This window comes from Dermacentor andersoni, chromosome 1 (genome assembly GCF_023375885.2).
Source record: "Dermacentor andersoni chromosome 1, qqDerAnde1_hic_scaffold, whole genome shotgun sequence".
In the NCBI taxonomy this organism is placed as follows: domain Eukaryota; kingdom Metazoa; phylum Arthropoda; class Arachnida; order Ixodida; family Ixodidae; genus Dermacentor; species Dermacentor andersoni.
In genome coordinates, this window is record NC_092814.1 from 68,364,517 (window position 1) to 68,377,996 (window position 13,480).

Consider the following 13,480-nt stretch of genomic DNA (forward strand, 5'->3'; position numbering starts at 1 on the left):
GCGTGTGGGTCAGCGCAGCGGGGGCACACCGTTTCGTTCTCACAGAGGCTGCTCACGTGTCCTAGTTACATGCAGTTGTGGCATTGCAGACGCTTCGAAATGATGGCCGGACAGGATGACGAAAGTGGTCTACCTTAATGTACGACGGCAGACAGTTGCCCTTGAACACAATGTTCACGCAATGTGAGTTGCCCAGGCGCAAGACATCAACAATGACGTCATGCTCATTCGCTTTTTTAACCAGAATCGGCAAGTCATTGCTGAGGATTGCCAATTATACGTCCTATATGACACCAGTGATTATATCAGAGCCCAGTGGGATGTGATAGCGCGCCTGCATGTAGGGCGCGAAGAGCTCCTGCATGCAAAACATCAACCGTCAGTACATTTTTACAGGTGTTCACTCTAATGTTCATGAATTCGTTTGGGCACCACGGTCTCCAGCTGAATTGAGACAGATGGCCTATTACGCCGCTTCATGTTACCGTTGCGTATGACAGGCATAAACAAGGTGGTGTTGGCGTCGGGGCTCCACGTTGCCCAACAGTCTGTGTACTGGAGGACGAAGAGGTCCTGGCGTTCCTTCTCTTCACCTTGCGGCTCCGCACAAGTTCGAAGTCGTCGTCATCAGAAGGGTGCTCGCTGCTGAGCGAGTAGGCATGGGTACCTTGGCTGTCGCTGTCAGTATGTAGCCCGATCCGTTTCCTGGAGACGGTCGTCGCTGACGCTATCGGTTCCGGCAGAGGCCTTGGACGGTCTACGTACATCGCCACTGAACTAGGTGCGACGACTGATAGATACACTGGAGATTTCACAGAAGTAGCCAGAGGTAGTAGTAGTAGTAGTAGTAGTAGTAGTAGTAGTAGTAGTAGTAGTTGTTGTTGTTGTTGTAGCCTGTGACACGTGTGGCTCCTACCAACGATGGGGGATTGGCCAAGAAATGGGTGGATTATTTCAAATTAATATCAAGCATAAATTTCCTATATCTATGGGAATAGCATTGAATAGCGTAGAATTACCTGTTAAAATAAAATCAGGAAGGTCACATTGAATGAGTAATAATTAATTTAAAAGTAAAAACAAAAACAAAGAAAGAATTTAGCAGAGCATTCGTTTAGATTCTGTAAAGAATGTTTGGACAGCGAAGCATGCATTCTTGTGGCTGAATCCCAAAGTGGACGCCCCGAACGAAAGAATTGCAGGTTCTGTCAAGTCCAGGCCAATTCTTCGAAATGGTATTTCCAACAATCTTTTTCTTAACGCAGTAAAGCGGCGACAAGATAGAAGAAAGTACTGTATCGTCTCCTCCTCACTCCGCCAAGAGACATTTCGTAGTCGTCTCCCATTTGCCCAAAAAGTTCACGTAGACGTGATACTTGCGACGGAAAGGGTGTTCCCCATCTGCCGCCAAGGCCTTGAGTGCTGGCGCTAGCCAACACTCCCAGGGTTAGTTAGTCTGGGTGAGCTCCAGCTTGAAAGAAGTGATTATTCAGGGCATCGGCCCTTTCTCAATTCTCTCTTTCAACTTCAGTTGTTCTCGTCGCATCGCACCTTTTTCTAATAGTGATTCTACAACTGTGAAATCTGTAACTAATCCAGGTTGTAATGTACCGGACACTTTTCTGTGGCATTTAATTTACACGGTATTCCTAAATTTCTGACTGGAAGAAATGCAAGAATTGTAGGGATTTATGTCAGCTATGCTTAGCAGTTACTCCCGTACCATACGATATACATGTAGCTGTGTGCGATGTCTATGCAGACTACGAACGTCTCCTAAAAACGAAAAGAAAGACGGTGAGTAGAGCGATCACTTTCATCTTTCCGTAAGGTTTGAAGATTACCACAAGAGCCAAGTTGCACATCGCAAGTCTTACAGGGGCATAATTGAAAGCCGAGTCGCAAGTGGATAACCTGAGTTTGTATTTCGATCAGTCCATTTCAAGCCCCATTGCCGAAAATCTCGAAGGTAGTAAGTATCTCAATTCATTCAGTAAGCTGCATAGCCCCTTCGAAGACCTTTGTACAACTACAGTGGCTTGTCTGAAAGAGAAATTTCAAACGAGCTCTGTGCAGCCCTTTGTTTCGAAAAACCCAGCATAATTCAATATCACTCAATCTTGGAGGTGCTGCAGCAGGTTGAAGATGCTTGCGCGATACTTTATGCGCAACTGGAAAGGCTGTACTCTTTAGAAGAACTTCGACATACACTATGGAAGACGTGTCAAAGAACAGCGACTGGTCCGAAATCTCATATTTGCACGCCTTAAATAACTTCGCTCAACCGGCATGTCCACCCTGCTTTATATCTTCAAGATGTGACAGAAAGCGCATGTTCCTGCATGTTGGAGGGCTGCTAAGGTGATTACCTTGCTTGTACGGAGAGTGCATCAAATAATGAGATACGTCTCATTATTTCTTTAACGTCTTTAATCAACAGAAAATATTGATTTCGAAGAAACGTCCGCAAAGACGGGCGCCTGCGAAGTGCTTGAAAAAAAAAAAAAAACATATCACAAACAGTAAACCACTCTGGGACAACGAAAGGAACGCTTCGCGAATTTAGGACTAATGCCCGGACTATCAGAACCATTTGCACATGCAAAAATGCTTTGTACGAATTCGCATGTGCATCGACCAGACGTAGTGAACGAGATCCGAGCGAATTAAGTCACCAGCATGCGCAGCTTCTAAAATTGATCTCATTGCCCTTCGAAGCGTCTGGGCGCATGAGGGAAAATATCTTTCCGTTGGTATGTGGAATGATTGCTGGTGAGGTTTCCGCGTGCGTGCGCGAGCCAACCGCAGCTTCACTCCCCCTCCAACTCTCTCCCTCGCCTTTCTATTAACTCTTTCCCATATCCCAGAGTAGGGTAGAAAACCAGACGCATTTGTGGTTACATCACTGCCTTCGCTCTATATTTCCTCCTCCTCCTCCTTCTCCTTTGCCTTACATGTAATCGACCAACGCCTCCAACGTCGAAATTGCTCTTCCGACCTCTTAGCTCTGAAATACCGATGCATTTGTGCAATACGCAGAGTAGTCTTCCGAGAAAATGACATGAGACAAAAAAAAAAAAATGTCTAGGTGGTGTTGTTTGAGCACGATACTATACTACGCTCTTTCCCGAAGAGCACAAGGTATCAGACACTGGCAATGCGTTGTTGCGACACAGCGGGTTTCGTCGTATAGGCTCTCACCTGAATCGCTTAGATTATATTGTTGGAATGCCTATGTTGAATGCTGACCTTGCCAGGCGGCGGATAAGCGTGCTCTGTAGTATATAATGTACAAGGCAAAGGTGCAATCATATCCATGCCGCGCTTGCCAGTCATTTCCCATGCCTCGTTTATTATATTAGCAGAAATGTCGGCCATGTTAATCATGCTGTTTGAAAGCAATCAGCTTTCTTCTGTGACGTTTAACATCCCAGGAATCCAAAAGAAATCGGCAATTCACTACATAGAATCAGTTTCCCACGCTCGAGCAAATGCACCGGCTTCAGGAAGGTTACGCATTCGTATTCAAATACGGATCTACATCAAATGACAGCTCGAGTGCAGCTTTCCATATTCCTGCGTATCAAGTAGACAGAAGTTACCGACTATACCATAAGACATCGTCTACGGTAGCAGAACTCCGTGGAATATTACAAGTCGCTAGATTTGTTCCCAAAAGTGACCGCATTCGGCACTGGATCGCATATTGAGACTCCAAAGAAGCACTATATAGAAGTGATAAAGGAATTTTATTTTCATGCGGATGATTTCATGATATATGAACTTATCAAAACATTGACCATCGCTTCGCTTGCTGGCCGTGAGGTCTGTTCTCAGTGGCTACCGAGCCACGTTAGTATCTTAGGAAACGAGGTGGCAGACAGATTAGCTACTACAGCAAACACATTAGGCAATGTTTCTGCGCTTGTGTTCGTGTGCGTATCGTACTTCTTATGTTTTCTTCTTTCTTTTTCTTTTTTATTGTTGCTTGAGTAACGAATTTGCGATTTCGGAAAAACCGGCTCTGACGTAGCCTACCTGCCCATGTTTGTACATCTAAAAAACAAAAAGAAAGAAGACGAAGAAAACAACAGTCAGCATATGTGCAGATGAGGTGGCCAATGGCTTGAGTGCAGCCCACTGCGAGTTTTCACACGTTGCGGTGTCTTTTCTAAAGCAGCGTTTGCTGCGAAACTCGGCGCTGCGACCTGACAGTAGGCAATGAGCCAACACAGCTTACACCTTAGCTCAAAGAATTGTTCGGCTTACTTTAAAACACGACATGAAGGTTTATAACTAAGGCGAAGGACACAACTAAACGCAATGCCTCCATCTACACAGAAAGTTTTGGAGCATTGAAACCTATCAAAACTTCGCTTCGCTTGATCGTTTCCAGCTCTTGCATGATTTGGTGGAGCGCGCTACCTGATATATACATACATACATACATACATACATATATATATATATATATATATATATATATATATATATATATATATATATATATATATATATATATATATATATATATATATATATATATATATATATATATATATATATATATATATATATATATACAGGTGAATGAGAAGCGGAAAAGTCCGCCAGACGTTCCGCATGTTCGGTTTGTTACCCTGGGATGAGGAAATAGGATTTTGATGAAACGGAAGAGAGAGAAAGCAAAAGAAGAAAGGCAGCGAGGAAGAAAGGAGAGAAAGCCCTAAGGGTGTTAACGATGTTACCAAAGTCTTCGCGAGAACATTCTCAATAAAGCTGTTGCGATGGTTCATTACGAGCACCTTAGGGCACAGTATATAGTTCTGGGGCTTGTTCAGTTGAAAAGCATGCAGCGAAGGTGACGACGCTTCCGAAACAAGAAGCGACGGGAGCATCGGCGGCGCAGTGGGGCGCCCAGCGGCGGCAGGTGGGCCGCCAACAGGCGAGACGGGCGGGCGTGCTGTCGGACGTGTCACGCTCGCCTGGCGGCAGAAAGGGGGCGTCGCCGCGTTAAATCGCATCCGCGAGTTCTCCGCTGGACGTCCGACTGCGAGCCAGAGCCTGAGTGGCTCGCATAGAGGACGCTCCATTAGCCAGCAAATGGACGCGGCGCGCGAGCCAAGTCAAGAGATTCACCTGTGCCCTTTGTTGGTACAAACTCAATTACGGCCCAATGCAGCCAGAAACGCTTTAAAGGGAGTCGTGCCGAGCGCCAGATATTAGCAGCTAGAAAAGACCAATAAAAAGCGTCTGTGGGGTTCGCTCTCCGAAAGGGAGCTCCGGGCGCATCGACACACACAAAGGCCAAACAAACACGGTGAAAGTCCCGTGACGACAGTAATGAAATGACGCAAGCGCGAGCAGGCGTCTCCATATGGCTCACGGCTCAGTGCCCCTTTCGACGCAGCCCTCCCGCGCGGCCCGAAATGAAAAATCACGGCTCTTTCGTCCCGCTTTCCTTTCTTTCCCTCCCTCCCTCCCTCCATTTTTTTTCTTTTACCTTCTAAAACTGGCTGGCCAACTTTTACGCCCCGAGCGCCCGGAGGCGAACATTCTTCCCCTCACCCCGCCATGATCTCGGCAGTCGTAATGGCTCCAATCTCGTGAGCCCGACCGAAGGAGTGGGGAAGTGGGGGAGGGAGGCACAGCCAGCGATAGCTTCGCGCCCGAGCTCGGCACCGGGGGCGGCTTCCACTCGAGCGCGCTTTCCGCGCCTCCACCGCGCGCACACGTGCGTGCGGCCGAGGCGCTAATTGTGGCTAATGAAATCACTGTTCACCGGCGCGGAAGATTAGCTCTTGCGTGAGCGTCCGGGCAGTGGCTTGTGTGTTGACTAAAATCACCAACTCCCCTGCGCGTTACAGTCGCGCGCAGGAAGGCCGCAGCCCCGGAGCGTTGTGTGCCAGGGCAGCCAGTCCGAAACACGAGGGCCTCTCCAGGAGTTCATGGCCCTTGGTAAGTTTATGGGCCAAGACTGAAGTGGTGGTCCTAGCCAAGTGAGCCTCAACGCACTGCAGCTCAGGGGTTGCATGACTTCGCCGAATCTGTAGTAGCGAAAGTCCTTCTGCTTACTTGGAACAGCTTCGGTATTGGCGGCGAGCAGTTACGGAGTCGCCATCTGTTGGAAGCGCCTCACTTGCGTAGTATGAGGGATCACGCGGCGCGCTCCTCATAAGTTTTGCTTACGGCGCTCAATAAAAACACCACGCGGCAGCCCTCCTGGACATTCATGCAGGTACTCTCGAAAAGAGGGAAGTTTTTTACTGTCGATATAATATCTTGGGCAAACTGAACGCCACTGCGTGCGGTCGCCGCGATGGAGTCTCCCGAACCGGCTTCTTGCGTGAAAGGTGGGCAAACGCTGAGAGTAAACTATGTGAAATATGTTCTTATAGTGGGCTGTCTGTATAACCAAATGGGGCATAACACGGAGCCTCAATCCAGCGATCGCACGGGTTCGCGGCGACCGACTGCGCGTCTGCATGCATGTCCGCGCACAATGTTTTGCTTTCGCTGTGAGCGCGTTTTCGCACCGTGCCGTGAGCTTTAGGCCGCAGCATATGGGCATTTGACAGTACACAAGCAACCATTGTTGCGTGGACGCTATCAGAACTGTTCAAGAATAATACCGTTATAGAGACTTCGACGCCTAGCTACGGCGACTGTGATGTGCCGTCGCGACGATTCAATCTTTTTTTGTCTTCTAAATTCTCGGACATTTCAATATTATTTCACAAGTTGCGTCGCACTATGTTTATCGGTCTTCTCAGCGTGCGATTTCCCTCTCCTTGGTTTTCGTAATCCAGTGCCTTAATTCATAACACAAACATGACCATATGCCGTGCCTTTATTTAATGTGCGTCTTACCGCTCCCTTTACGTTCCAGTGAACTTGCCAGTATCTAGCTTCAACAAGTTCATAGACCAAACAGTCATGACATTAGCCGGGCAGTGGGCGCAGGCGAGCGTCTAAGTGCGCGTTTTCTGCTACTCACCGAACATCGCGCAGTCCCGGCGCCGTAGCAGAAATGTTCCTCGCGTTTGTGCTTGCTGCATACCCGAGCTGTAGCCGATAGCTGTCTGCCGGTTCTAAGTTTCGCTAACCAAGCTTCACGCAGCTCCTTGCCCTGTGGCTACGTGTGAATAAGGCTGACACCAGGCTCCGTTGCGTGCGTCCGGCACTGCGGCAACGAGCAGTAGCCTACCATGCTGCACGCCTCCAAAGGCAGCCACTACCTATTATAGTACTTTCAAATGTTGTCAAGCACACACCCAAGGCGGTAAAGCCTCACCACTTAATCAGAACCGCGGCGCAGGTCGGACTTTCAACTTTCGTTTTCAGCTCGCTTAATGTTAATGCGATCGAATTCTGAGCCTCCGAGATTGTGATGACCTTCTTTGTGCGCGGCCTTGTGCATAAAGTACTGGAAACAAAATACAAGCTGAAAATTGAAAGAACACTTACTCGTGACTCTCGGATTCGAAGTTTGTTCTTCAGAGTTCGGAAGTCCAAACTATCGACCAAAGCATTGACAGTGTTGCAGTTGTTACGATCGGCCAGCGGGGGTAGCCACCGTCTAGCCTCTCCTGACCCACTGCGACGAATCGCTTCGTGAAGCTAACAATGCGTCACCCTCGGACAGACCTGCGGCGCCCGCAAGGCGAGACACGTTTGGCGGACCGAGTATTGTTTGTTGGTTCACTGTCGCCTTCACGGACCAATGGGAGCAAGCAAACTTATGGAAAAGGATGTTCCACGGACTCCATTAACCGCCACGGTCGTTTGACAGACGCTCCAGCTATTTGTGGGGTTATCCCAGGAAGCAAGACGCTCCAGCTTGAGTCAACCATGGCAATCCCCGTCTACGAAGCTCCCCTCCTTTCTGTGTGTTCAGTGAAAAAAGGTGCAGGATGGATTGAGTGAACCTTTGCCCTCAACGCGAGTCCTTCGACGACTTTGGACGCTCCGACTAGACGAAGGGGTGGGGGAAGGGGGGGGGGGGGTGCCAGGTTTCCCTGGCCTAGGGATCTAGGGATGATAGACGGGGTTTAGGCAAACTTTTTCGGCTCCTCAGAGTGCTTCACTTCAGTCATGCTAGACTGATGAGATGTAACGTTCTCCACTCTTCATGTAGATGTTGTAAATAAAACCCAGTACTCCTCCTTATCGATGAGAACACGTTCCTCCCTTCAACAACGTCCTTAGCGTGGATTAGTCGGACGACGCCATGAAACAGGTACCCCCTTTTGAGATGCCCGACCCCAACTTCTACAGCGTACGGATGGTATGGGGCCACATACAAACTACTGAGACCAGAAAAAGTTCAGTGAGAAATTTTAACTTATTGTACTCTCCAGACGACGACGTAGAAGCAGGAAAGAGCAGTGGCGAAATAAACTGGGCGCTAGAAAGGCGACACACACTCAGATTACTTTAAAATGACCATTGTGAAAAAGAAAATATAGGATGGTTAGGAGACATCGCAGCAGAGAAGGCTTCGGAAGGTGTTACCCGAATGTTATCGCAACCTGTGATTTCGCTATTACTACATGCTACATATATTTTCTTTAGAAGGGGAGATGCGGGGCGGCGAGGTCGAGGGGTGTTGGTTTTTTGTGCCAACATTCTATCTCAGCATTCTAATACCCCACCAGATGAAGAGAAGGTGTTCGCTGTTTATTGAAGAATGCACCAATTTTACACACTTACCAGACAGGATTAGGCCCCTCCAAAACAAGAATACCCCGTAGTGAATTGAATTGAACTGAATTTAAAGTGCAATTATAACGAGATTTAGTTTCGCCACACAGGATCACTCGGCATATACAGGTGAAAAAGACAAATGATCTGAACTAAATGAACGCAGCAGCACGTTAACGCGTTGTATTCGCCTTTGTTGTTGTAATTGTCATCGTTGTCGTCGGTGTTGTTATTGTTGTTGTTTACTTTTTTATTTATTTGTGACACCCTCAAGGTACATAGCTATACATTGCTGAGGGGAGGGGCGAGAATACATTGTAAGAGTAAAAAAAATATAGGTTTAGTTCTAGGAATTCACAGTGCAGGGAACAAAAGAAGATATTGAAAAACTAGTAATATTTACATGACAACCGCAAAAAAAAAAAACGCTTACATATTACGAAGTAATTAAATACACAAAGAGTACACATTACCAAGCAGACCATCTCCACGAATAAGTACGTAAATATACTATGTGCTACCGCACATTATTTCATGTTGCTTAATGCATACTTAATAACGAGTGGGGTCACTGATGCTTACTAATGATGTAGGTATAGATTATTCCAGTCGATTGAAGTCCTAGGAAGGAATGATTGTGAGCACGCGACGGTGTTATGACGGGGTATGTTAACTTTATGTACGTGATCACGACGAGCTGAATAATAAGGCACAGGGTGGATCCAAAGGGGGCGAAGAGATGCGTTGTGGTAGTAGATTTTATGAAAAAGGTAAATGCGTGATTCCTTTCTGCGAATAGAAAATAGTGGGATTTGGAGTGTACTCTTCATTAACGTAACACTAGCAGTGCGATGGTAGTTAGCTAAGATGAAACGAACGGAGCGATGTTGTACGAATTCGATTTCATTGATTAATGTGGTCTGATGAGGATCCCGAACGGATGAGGCATATTCTAATTGGAGGCGGACGTAAGTTGTGTACAACAGGCGTTTTAATGAAACTGTTGTTGTTGTTGTTGCGTTATGATGTTATGACGGGGAGTCTGATGTAGTCGCCCAAAAGGATGGTAAGAAGGAGCTTCCTTTGAGCCGGCGCGCTCGTTCAAACTGGAAGCGGGCGTCCCCTGTTCCAACAACCGTTCCCAACCCAGCATAGCCACGCGAACACTACGATTTGTGCACATCATCTTTCGCGGTGACAAAAGGTATTCCGTAATACTTCCTTGGTACCCTGGCCTGAAATGTTTACATTTTATGCAAATGGACAAAACAGCACGAGAGCGAGAGAATAGCACTAAAAGTATAGAGCTGCCGAGGATCACATAGTTGCCGTAGCTTACGATAGCGAACATTAAATCTATACGCGCATAGCTCCATAATATTGCAATCATCCGAATGATTTTTTTTTTCTTTAAAGGCAAGGAAGTAATTACAGCTGATATGCTGTACGGTGCAACCGACCCAGATGTAGCTCTACAGATTGCCGTCACACAACTGAGAGTGCCAAGACGCACTTCCTGTTCTAAAGGGCACCTGAAGGTCGTGCAGTACGGAAGACGCCTTGTTCACTACGCCGGCAGTAGCCCTCAACTTTGGCCCGTACGCGTGTCCACGTGCAGAAGATGAGACCTATAAGGGCACAGGCGCGGCAGCACAGGGCCAAAATTACAGCGACACTTCCTGAAGATGGCATAGAGCACATGGCGGGACTAACAATGACGTGCCGTGCCGAGAGGCCCACCGCGCCTGCCGCTCACCGGACTCCCTAATTACAAGGCCCGCTGCCAGGCAGCACGACGACACGCGCCCAGTCGGACGGAGGGCGCGTTCCACGCGCGCGATCGGAGCGTGGCTGCTGCTCGCGCGCTCTGCTAGCGCAGCCCGAGAGGGGCCGCATTCCTGGCGACCCGCGAGGGGCAGCCCTGGCCCAGCACGCGCAAGTGAACGAACTCTCGGCACGCACCCCTCCCTCCTTTGTCTTGTTCCCGGCGTCCTAGGCTCACAACCAGCGATGCCAACCGCGTCGGGTCGCGCCGGTCGATAAAGCTAGTCTATAACAGCGATGAGGGATCGTCATTTCTCTCAAAAGGTAACTGCGGACATCTAAACGCTCGAGAACATGGTTCTAAGAATTTGGTCCAGTTTTGCCTGAAGCTCATTACTGGTCTCAGTTGTTTATTGCATATGTGACCTCAGGTGTAGTATACAGTTCAACATGGCTTCCGGACCTGCACGATTTTGCAGAGCCGTGGATTGGACGTCTCCCCGAGTACACTCCGAACCATCGCGTACGGCAGGGCACGTTGACGGAAACGCTCTGTTCTGACTTGGCTGACTATGCAGCTGTCACTCTTACGTCAGCATTTTTACATTAAGTGCGAAGGTATTTCAAAACGAGAATGCCAGCGCGCCACAATCCCTTTTTGGCATCATGAAACTCTTCTTTGTAACTATACAGTTTCGTGCGCGTTCAGCTCGGCAGCTTACAGAAAACGGCGGCTGGTTTTGATATTGAACGATGCACATTGGGCTTTGACTTCATCATCCTTTTGCAAGGGCATTCTGGACATGAACAACCAGTGCATTTCACGGCTGCGAGCAGGAAACAGGCCCTGAGATGCTGATGAAAAGCTATCTGTTGCGATTATCCCACACACTGAGCTATAGCCGCCTGTATGCAGTGGCTTATACAAACGCCCCTAACTCGCTCTAGCATATTTAACTGTTTGTCTGTCGCATTAATAAATCATCTGATAGACAGCGCAGCGTGACGTTTTCCATGTGCCTTCGCCTACGTTCATGTCTTTAGCGCTGTTCCTCCCTGAAAATTAATGACCTACTATCTGATGCTTTCACGTTAACAACCCTACATAGCAATTTATACTGCAATATACTATAAATTAGGGCAGTAGTGTGGACAGCTATTATTTATTCGGACCGAGAGGCTCGTAAATGACCCAGCGCAGTCCATCATGATGATGATCATAAACACAGACGATTAAGAGGAAACACATACGGCTGATGACAATGCACAGATTTCGTTTCATTTATTATACCTCAAAGGCACAGAGGTGTGGTACTACATGAGGAGTGGCCTGCCATGGGTTTAACAGAATAGTGACTCAAGAACAGCCTCGAAGGGATGTGGGCTGGAGTGGAGCGTGGTGCTGGCAGAGAGACCGTTCCAGTCCCTTGCTGTTTTCTCAGAAAAGGAGCGTGGAGGGGAGGTAGTCTGCGACGGGGAAGGATACAGGGCTTTTCTGTGTTTAATGCGGCTGGATTGGCGATTAGCTGGTAATATAGCTCAAATATGAAGTGGCGAATGATAGAATTTGTGAAAAAGATAGTCTGGAGATATGACGTCGTGATCATACGTATATTAGTAAGACCGGCACGGGTTTTTAGTTCAGAAACGCTTGCATGTTGAGAATATTCAGAGTTAGTAAACCGGACTGTGCGGTTTTGAATTGATTCAAGTATATTAGATAGGCTATGTTGATGAGGATGCCAGACAAAGCATGTATATTCTAACTTAGGTCGGACATATTCAACGTAAGCTAATAATTTTACTGATTTTTGCGAGTCTTAGGTTCCGGCGGAGAAAACCGAGGGTTCGATTCCCGGCATTGGCTATATTGATGACATGATGTGACCAAGTTAGGGTAGTTAAAGAGGTTATGCCACGGTATTTATGTGATTTAACGCTTCGTAGCCGTATATGGTGTATTTCCACGATTGGTGATGCTGCCTCCGATGGAAATAAACTAGTGAGATGTTTTTAAATGGAACGATAACTACTGCACAACGATGGAAGAGCTTTTTTGGAGACTGGGACTGGAACAATCTTGCCTATACTCGCCAGTCATCCGGTACCATAAAGAAGACTTGCAAAATAAACTAATAAACTCTATCTCTCTTTATGTATGTATGTATGTATGTATGTATGTATGTATGTATGTATGTATGTATGTATGTATGTATGTATGTATGTATGTATGTATGTATGTATGTATGTATGTATGTACGTATGTACGTATGTACGTATGTATGTATGTATGTATGTACGTACGTACGTACGTACGTACGTATGTATGTATGTATGTATGTATGTATGTATGTATGTATGTATGTATGTATGTATGTATGTATGTATGTATGTATGTATGTTTTCCTGTGGCTAAGTTTTGGGTTCTTTAGCTTGCAAATCTTGAACTATCAAATTTTACGAAGAAAAGAAGGATTTGCCAAGACGGTGCCGTGCGGAGTGCAATTGCGGAGTATTCTGGCAGTAGCTTCGGGCCTGGGCTTTCATTTTTTTCAAGCAGCACATCTCTAAATTGCATTGTCGCGTTACCTAAATCTCACGCTTCCTGCGTTAATCATACCACGTAGCGGAAGTGATGATATGAGCCAGGGCACTCCAAAAATCTCGTGCGCGAGCGGTGGGCACACTGTTTCGGCCACTGCTTAAACAAACCTATATAGATCGAGTCTACCGCATCAATAAGGCTGACGTCGGTTCGCTCGTTGTATTCCAACACTGGCGTCCAATTCTCCCGCCGCATGGCGCGGTGGTGGAGAGGACCAATTGAAAAAAACATCCAGAATTTCTTCGTGTAATCACATACGTTTGACAGTTTTACACAAGCACACGCATTAAACGTTGCACAATAGAATAAGCAAGCTAGACAGAATATAACACGCAGCCTAATGATTGCGTATAGTTGGGCGAAATTAAGTTGTCATTGCAGTGAACGAATACGTTCACGTCACACCTC